General features: G+C 40.2%; 1 pseudogene; it reads left to right on the top strand.

Moving 5' to 3' along the window:
• The first annotated feature begins 205 nt into the window (after positions 1-205).
• On the top strand, positions 206-1,195 carry LOC100344516 (small ribosomal subunit protein eS1 pseudogene; annotated as a pseudogene).
• Positions 1,196-8,247: the final 7,052 nt, after the last annotated feature.

Here is an 8,247-nt window from a genome sequence, read left to right on the forward strand (position 1 = left end):
GATCAGAAGAGGAGCAGCTGGAACACGAATTGGCACTCATACAGAATGTGGGTGCCAAAGGCAGAGGCTTAACCTACTACACCGCAGCACCAGCCCCCAAATATTTGCTTTAACACAACACTGGCATCATGGATTTCAGTTTATATTTATAATTATATTTATATTTATTATTTATTAGAAAGAATACAAGTGAGCTACCATCTTGATGGTTCACTCCACAAATGATTGCAATGGTTGGGGCTGGTCCAGGGCTAGAGCTGGGAGCCTGGAAACTGAATACAGGTTTCCCACATTGGTATTAGGAGTCCAATTACTCCAGACATCACTGCTATCTCCAAGGGACTGTATTAGGAAAAAACTGAAATCAAGAACCAGGGTTGACTTCCGCCCTTTTGGCTCTCTGAGCACCACCAGGGTGGCAGGCAGGAACAAGCACCTTACAAAAGGCAGCAAAACAGGAGCTAAGAAGAAGTGGTGGACTCATTTTCTAAGAAAGATTGGTATGATGTTAAAGCACCTGCTATGTTCAACATACGAAATATTTGGAAAACACTGGTCACGAGGACCCAAGGAACCAAAATTGTGTCTTAGGGTCTCAAGGGTCGTGTTTGTGAAGTGTGTCTTGCTGACCTGAGAATGATGAAGTTGCATTTAGAAAATTCAAACTGATGACTGAGGATGTTCACGGCAAAAACTGCCTAACTTCCACAGCATGGATCTTACCCGTGACAAAATGTGCTCCATGGTCAAAAAATGGCAGACGATGACTGCAACTCATGTTGATGTCAAGGCTGCCGACGGCTATTTGCGTCATCTGTTCTGTGTTGGTTTTACCAAAAAAAGCAACAATCAGATACGGAAGACTTCCTATGCTCAGCACCAGCAGGTCCGCCAGATCCGGAAGAAGATGATGGAAATCATGACACGGTAGGTGCAAACAAATGACTTGAAAGAAGTAGTCAATAAATTGATCCCAGAGAGCATTGGAAAAGACATAGAGAAGGCTTGCCAACCTATTTATCCTCACCATGATGTCTTCATTAGAAAAGTGAAGATGCTGAAGAAGTCTGAATTGGGAACACTCAGGGAGCTTCATGGAGAAGGTAGTAGTTCTGGAAAAGCCACTGGGGATGAGACGGATGCTAAAGTCAAACGAGCTGATGGCTGTGAACCACCAGTCCAAGAATCTGTTTAAAATTTAGACTTTAATAGTGACAAGTAAAATGTCCTATTTGTGATGAAAAAAAAAAAAAAAGGAACCAGGGTTGAGTATTGAACTTCTAATGTGCTACGTAAGTGTCTTAACTATTAGTCTAAATGTCCACTCTTGGCCTCACCATTTTAACTTTGATTTTTTATGTGTCAGGGATTATTGGCAGTTTTCCCCACTAATTTTAATGTCTTATTCTTGGGTGTTCACAGCGTTCGACCAATGTATCTTTTAGGGTGGCGTTTAAGGTGACAAATACATCACACCTAGTTTTCAAGCTGATTGGGACTGAGTATTATTTTCCACTATAGCTCTGATTACCTTCTTGATTTATTTCATTTACATAAATGCACTAGCCTATTTGTTGATTCCTCACCCCTTCCAACCAATATGAAATTCCAATGAGAACATGAATATTTTCCTTTATTCTCTTTATTAACTAAGTTTTCTCAGCACCTAAAATAATGTCTGGCTAATGGTGCTGATACTTTGTCAAAATATTATAACAAGGCAAATATTAACTTATAATATTTTCAACATGGAGGTGATATTTTTATAAATAATTTATCAGATTCTGTTGGTCAACAAAATGATAAGGGGCTTCATGAACCAGGATGATAGATATAAAATTTATATTTTATCCCTTACAGGTGTCTAGCCTTAAAAATGAAGGGAAGGCACCACCCCACCTCTTAGCATTATTCTGTGACAGAATAGCCAGCAAGACTGGTCTCTGCTTAACTTTCAATAATACACGTTTTATTACTTGAATAAAGAAGATCAGCCCTTGGTTTGAAGTAATTAAAAGACAGAAAAGTAATACCATGATGGAGAGATGTTCTTTTTGTTTTTTTTTTTTTTTTAAGGATTTATTTATGTATTTGAAAGTCAGAATTACACAGAGAGGGAAGGAGAGGTGGAGAGAGAGAGGTCTTCCATCCGCTGTTTCACTCTCCAATTGGCAGCAACAGCTGGAGCTGAGCCAATCCGAAGCCAGGAGCCAGGAGACTTCTCCAGGTCTCCCACGCAGGTGCAGGGGCCCAAGAATCTGGTCCACCTTCTACTGCTTTCCTAGGTCATAGCAGAGAGCTGGATCGGAAGTGGAGCAGCTGGGACTCAAACTGGTGCCCATATGAGATATCAGCACTTCAGGTGGTGGCTTCACCCGCCACACCACAGCGCCGGCCACGAGATGGTCTTGACACTGCTGGTTGATGATGTATAACTTGACTGATTCAATATTAAAAGGGTTAGTGAAGGCTAATCTTTTCATATGAATCAGAAAAAGAAAAGCAAAAGTAAAAATACTAATGTGCATTTTCTTGCTGAATTTTTAGTGAATGCCACAGTAACTAGGGCATCAGTTCCAGCCTATGTCAACAACTTTTGAGAACTAGGAAATCAAGAATGCAAGACGCATCAAGCAAGTATTTGAGTCATTTACTTCTTGAGCATACAGCAGTGTGTCTCTGTATGAGTGTTGCAGAGGAAATGAATGAAAACATAAATGGATTATCTGGGAAAAAATGACCAGCTTAATATATTGTCTCAGTTGTCTCATGGTGCCATAAGACAATGCCGCTGGCGTGGGTGATTTAAACAAGAGGCAACTGTTGCTCACAGTTCTGGAGGCTACAAGTGCAGGATCAAGGTGCCCGCTGATTTAATTTCTGGTGATATCTCTCTTCCTGACTTGCCTACTCACTGTATCCTCATACAACATTTCCTGGGTACATGCATGGTAAAAATGATAGATAAATGATAGATAGATAGATGATAGATAGATAGATAGATAATTAATTTGGTTTCCCCTCATTTTTTAATTAAAATTTTTATTTATTTTTGTTTATATGAAAGGCAGAGACACAGAGAGGCATCTTCCATTATGTGGTTCATTCCACAAATGTCAACAACAAAGCCAGCAACTGGTAACACAAAATGAGTCTTCCACATTGGTATCTGGAACCCAAGTCTTGGGTAGTCACCTGCTGCCTCCCAGGGTGCAGAGTAGCAGGAAGCTAGAACACAAAATGAAGCCAATACTTAAACTCGGGCTCTCCAATGTGATCCAGAGGTGTCCCAAGCACTATAGTAAATAGTATGCCAAATACCCACCCCTTTTTCATCCTCTTTTAAGAACCAGTAGGCTGGCAGACCATATCAGAATGCGACAGTCAGGGTCAGGATGGCTCCACTCAAAGAAGCAAAGGGACATGGCTCAAACCACAACAGTTTCTAGAACATTGGGCACAATACACAGATAACAGCCCTGTGGAACTTAACATGAAGGCACTCCTCCCAAAATTCCCAAAGGTCCTGCTCTGTTGCTGGAGATATGCTGAAACCACTGAATATACTCTTCTTTTTTATTTTTAAAAGCTCTTGATTTTTTTTTTTACTTGAAAGGTAGAAATAGAGAGATCTCTCTGTTGGTTTTCTCTCCAAATGCCCACAATAGCCAGAGGTAGGTCAGGCCAAATTCAGGAGCCAAGAACCCCAGCAGGGTTTCCTATGTGGGTGGAAGGGACTCAAATACTTGAGCCATCATCTGCTGCCTCCCAGAGTGTGCATTAGTAGGAAGCTGCACTGAAGGTGGACTGAGGACCTTGCAATGCCAGCATCCCATTATCAGAGTGCAGGTTTGAGCCCCAACTGCTCTGCTTCTGATTCAGCTCCCTACTATTGGGCTTGAGAAGGCAGCAGAAATGACCCAATTACTTGGGCCCTTGTCACCCATTCAGGAGACTCAGATGGAGTTCCAGGCTCTTGGCTTTTGCCTGGCCCACCCTAGGGGAGGCAACAAGAAGACTGAAAATCTTTATCTCTGTGTCTCTCTCCCACTCCTTGTCATTCTGCCCTTCAAATAAATAAATAAATCTTAAAAAAGAGAAGTGGAAGCTTGACTAGAATCAGGCACCCTGATGTGGGATGTGGGTGTCCCAAGTTTCCGCTTAACCGGAGGTGCCACAATACATAATCCTGTACAATTCTTTTAAAAAGTATCAATCAGAGGGTGGATAATGCTACCACTCTCAAGAACAAGATGAAATGATTTAGACTTGCTAAATACCTTGAGCTGAAGCACACACTTTCATCAATTGTTGTGGCTGATGCTTCTCTTATTTTTCTTCTCATGGAAATCTCTCTGCCACACAACATTGTCTTGTCCATCTTCCCATCACTCTTCACCTTCAACATAGCATGTGCCTAAAATAACTACGGAAATATTATAATATTGACAATGGGAATCAGAATCTGAAGAAATCACTGTGTTAAATGAATCTATTCAAAGTGAATGTCAATGGAAAAAAAGGGGGAAGGGTCTGTGTTTCTGCCTGAACTAATTTTTGCATTGCTGCTTGGTTTAACTCAACTTTCAAAAAGGATTGTTTGTTTGACCATCAAGAAACAATTCATTCAGAAGATTAAAGCTTACCTTATCAACCTTCATTCCTGATAAACTGATGCAATTGTGACTCTTCTCTTTGGGGACCAGATATCGAATGCCCTTTCAAGCATTTCTATAAACCAGTGACTGTTTACGTTTTCCTTATGAAAAGTTCTTCGATCTAGCACTAGAATAGGAGACCCAGCCCTTTGGAGATAGAAGCATGCAAAAAAATGAATAAAACCTTGATTGATCCACAGGCACACCTCAAAACTAATACAGTAATATCTTTTCCTGAACCAGAGATTAAGGCTTATGTTGCTCCTCTTGCTTAACTCCAGCCTCACAGTGCCTTCCTGGATCTCACTGAGGGGCCAGCCAATCCAACTTGAACACCTTCTTCCAAAGAGCTAGATTATGTCTTCTAATTTTCTATCCTCTCCACTTCTTAGTCACACTGGAGTAATGCAGCACATGTCTTATCCATCCTAGCAATGAGAATATAGTAACAAAATATCTACACACCACTTTTCCTATTACTCAGTTATAACCTAGAGATTTTTTCTATGGAAATATGAAGTCTACTGAAGAATTATTTGTTGGCAATGTAAATAATAATAATAATAAAGGTTTCACTTGAAAGTGCAGGTGTATCAGGTGCAATTTTTCCCACAAATCCCCTCTCTTGCAGACTGCACATTTCATAGCTGTTGCCAACTTCCTAATGTACATGATCAGCCAAGTCACAGGTGATTTATTGCCTCACTTAGAATTATTTTCAGTCTTCTCATCAATATCCTTTCGATACATGCACAATTGTGCATGTGTGAATGTGTGCACACCTAGGACCATTTGTGATTGGGTATAGGAGATGAATTTTATTGAAGCCATAGTTAATACAAATACAAAAGGAAGAAGTACATATATATGGAGAGGTGATTTTTTTTTCTGGAACCTTTTGTTCTTACTTTTTATTTTAAATAACATATATCATTTTCTTTACTGAATAAAAGCTATCATTGTAGAAACCTCCGAAGCATGTGTCACTGTATTAAAACAGTATAATTTCCTTGATATACATTACTTTTTGTTCTCTATATGTTAGCTACCACAAATCAGAGAAAACGTATAATATTTGTCTTTTGGGGTATGGCTTATTTCTGTAAACGTAATCATTTCCATTTTGTTGCAGAACACAGGTTTTCATTCTTTTTTATGGCTGATTAATTGTGTATATAAACTGCATTTTCTTCATCCAGTCATCAAGTGATGGACATCTGGGTTGATTCCATCTTAGCTATTGTGAATTGAGATGCTATAAACATAGGGGTAGGGATAACTCTTTCATATGCTGATTTCATTTCATTTGGGTAAACTCCTAAGTGGAATATCTGGGCCGTATGGTAGATCTATTTTTAGGTTTCTGAAGAATCTCCAAATTATCTTCCACAGTGGGTGTGTTAGTTTACATTTTCACCAACAGTACATTGGGATACCCTTCTATCCACATCTTTGCTAGTATTTGCTATTTGAGATTTTTAGATGACAGTCATTTTAACTGGTGTGAGATGACATCTAGGGTTTTAATTACTGTTTATAGCCCTGTCTATATTCCTTTTCAACAGTGGTCTTTCTACTTGTTATTTGTTGAAGTCTTCATTTAGTGAAACATGAAATCTGTGATTATAAAGTAAATTAAAATATGTAATTGCAAGTAGAAAATAGAAAAGAAACAAAGGAGGGGCCTGTGCTGTAGCATAGCTGGTGAAGCCGTCACCTGCAAAGCCAGCATCCCATATGGGCACTGGTTCGGGGCCAGGCTGCTTCACTTCCCATCCAGCTCTCTGCTATGGCCTGGGAGAGCAGTAGAAGATAGCCCTAGTCCCTGTTGCCTGTACGCATGTGCGAGGCCAAGAAGAAACTCCTGGCTACTGGTTTCTGATCGGTGGAGCTCTGGTCATTGCAGCCATCTGGGGAGTGAACCAGCGAATGGAAGACTCTCTCTCTCTTCCTCTCCTTCTCTCTCTGTGTAACTCTGACTATAAAACAAATAAATCTTTAAAATAAAAGGAAAAGAAATGAAGGAAGGAGGAGGGAGGGACAAGGGGAATGAAGTATCATTATATTCTTAGAACTGTGTCTATGGGGGCAAGCGCTGTGGCTCACTTGGTTAATCCTCCACCTGTGCTGCCAGCATCCCATATGGGCGCCGGGTTCTAGTTCCAGTTGCTCCTCTTCCAGTCCAGCTCTCTGCTGTGGCCCTGGAGGGCAGTGGAGGATGGCTCAGGTGCTTGGGCCCCTACACCCGCATGGGAGACCAGGAAGAAAGAGCCTGGCTCCTGGCTTCAGATCAGCGCAACGCCAGCCATAGCAGCCATTTGGGGGGTGAACCAATGGAAGGAAGACCTTTCTCTCTGTCTCTCACTGTCTATTACTCTACCTGTCAAATTAAAAAGAAAAAACTGGAAAAAAAAACTTATCTATGAACTGTATGAAATCTTTTCTGTTTATATTATTTAATTGATTAATCAATTTAAAAAGACAATTTAAAATGGACAGAAAATCACAAAGGAGAAAATTAAAAATAGTTAGTCCTAGTGATAATTACCATGTTAGCACAAAACTGTCAGCAATCTTGTCAACATGCGTATATTTAAACAACCTATGAATTAACTGTATGCTATGTGTTATAACTTATTTTTTGTAATTTCAAATATTTGAGAAACTAAGCCATGTTACTAAATAGTATGTTATACATTCGTATGCATTAATATTATTATTTGGTTGAAGAATTAATTACTTAACATAAACAAAGTTAATTTCAAGCTCCTGAATGTCTATTGATGGCGTGGAGTTTGGGGATAGAACTCTGCTCCACATATACATTCATGGATCCAGGTTGATGGAAGCCCTTTCACATTCGTCACTTATCATTGAACACTGTGGTGAGTGTCGATGCTGCTACAGAGAGAGGGATGGATACACAGATATTCACGCAAGTGGTTTTAAGCCCAGTTTTGGAAAGCTTGTCCTGCTGTCTACTTTTCATTAGTGAATGTGTTTGCCATCAATTGATATGGATCTTCAGTTATCAACCTGTGAAAAGTTTAGCCTGCCTGGAACTCACCAATGCCACACTGCTTAGCATTGTTTCCTGAAAGCATCCCATTACAAGTACCAATTTCATATTAGTTAAAATAATTCTAGCTGTCATAATGTATAAGCCCTGAAAGTGTCAATATTAAAGCAGTGATTAGTGTGCCGTGGCTATCTCCGGATATGGTTTGCTGACCACAGTGTTGGTAGTTCTCTCATCTTAACTCTGATCCATGAGCCTGACCCCCGCCAAAGGCAGTCAGTAGGCAGGGGAGACAGAGAAAAGAATTTGTGATATAATCAGCCAGCCCTGGAAATGGTGCACATCACCTCATCTACTCCACAGGAGCACCCTAGGCTCAGGCCCACCTAGGGCTGTGGAACTCCCTGCACAGCCGTATCTCAGTACAGATTCTCAATATGGAATAAGAAGATAAAATTCTGGTAGATACCCAGCCATGTCTTATACATATGACTTATCAAGTTACGAATAATTATTAAACCTTTTTTTTTTTTTTTTTGACAGGCAGAGTGGACAGCAAGCGAGAGAGAG

Source organism: Oryctolagus cuniculus, chromosome 13, assembly GCF_964237555.1.
Source record: "Oryctolagus cuniculus chromosome 13, mOryCun1.1, whole genome shotgun sequence".
Taxonomy (NCBI): domain Eukaryota; kingdom Metazoa; phylum Chordata; class Mammalia; order Lagomorpha; family Leporidae; genus Oryctolagus; species Oryctolagus cuniculus.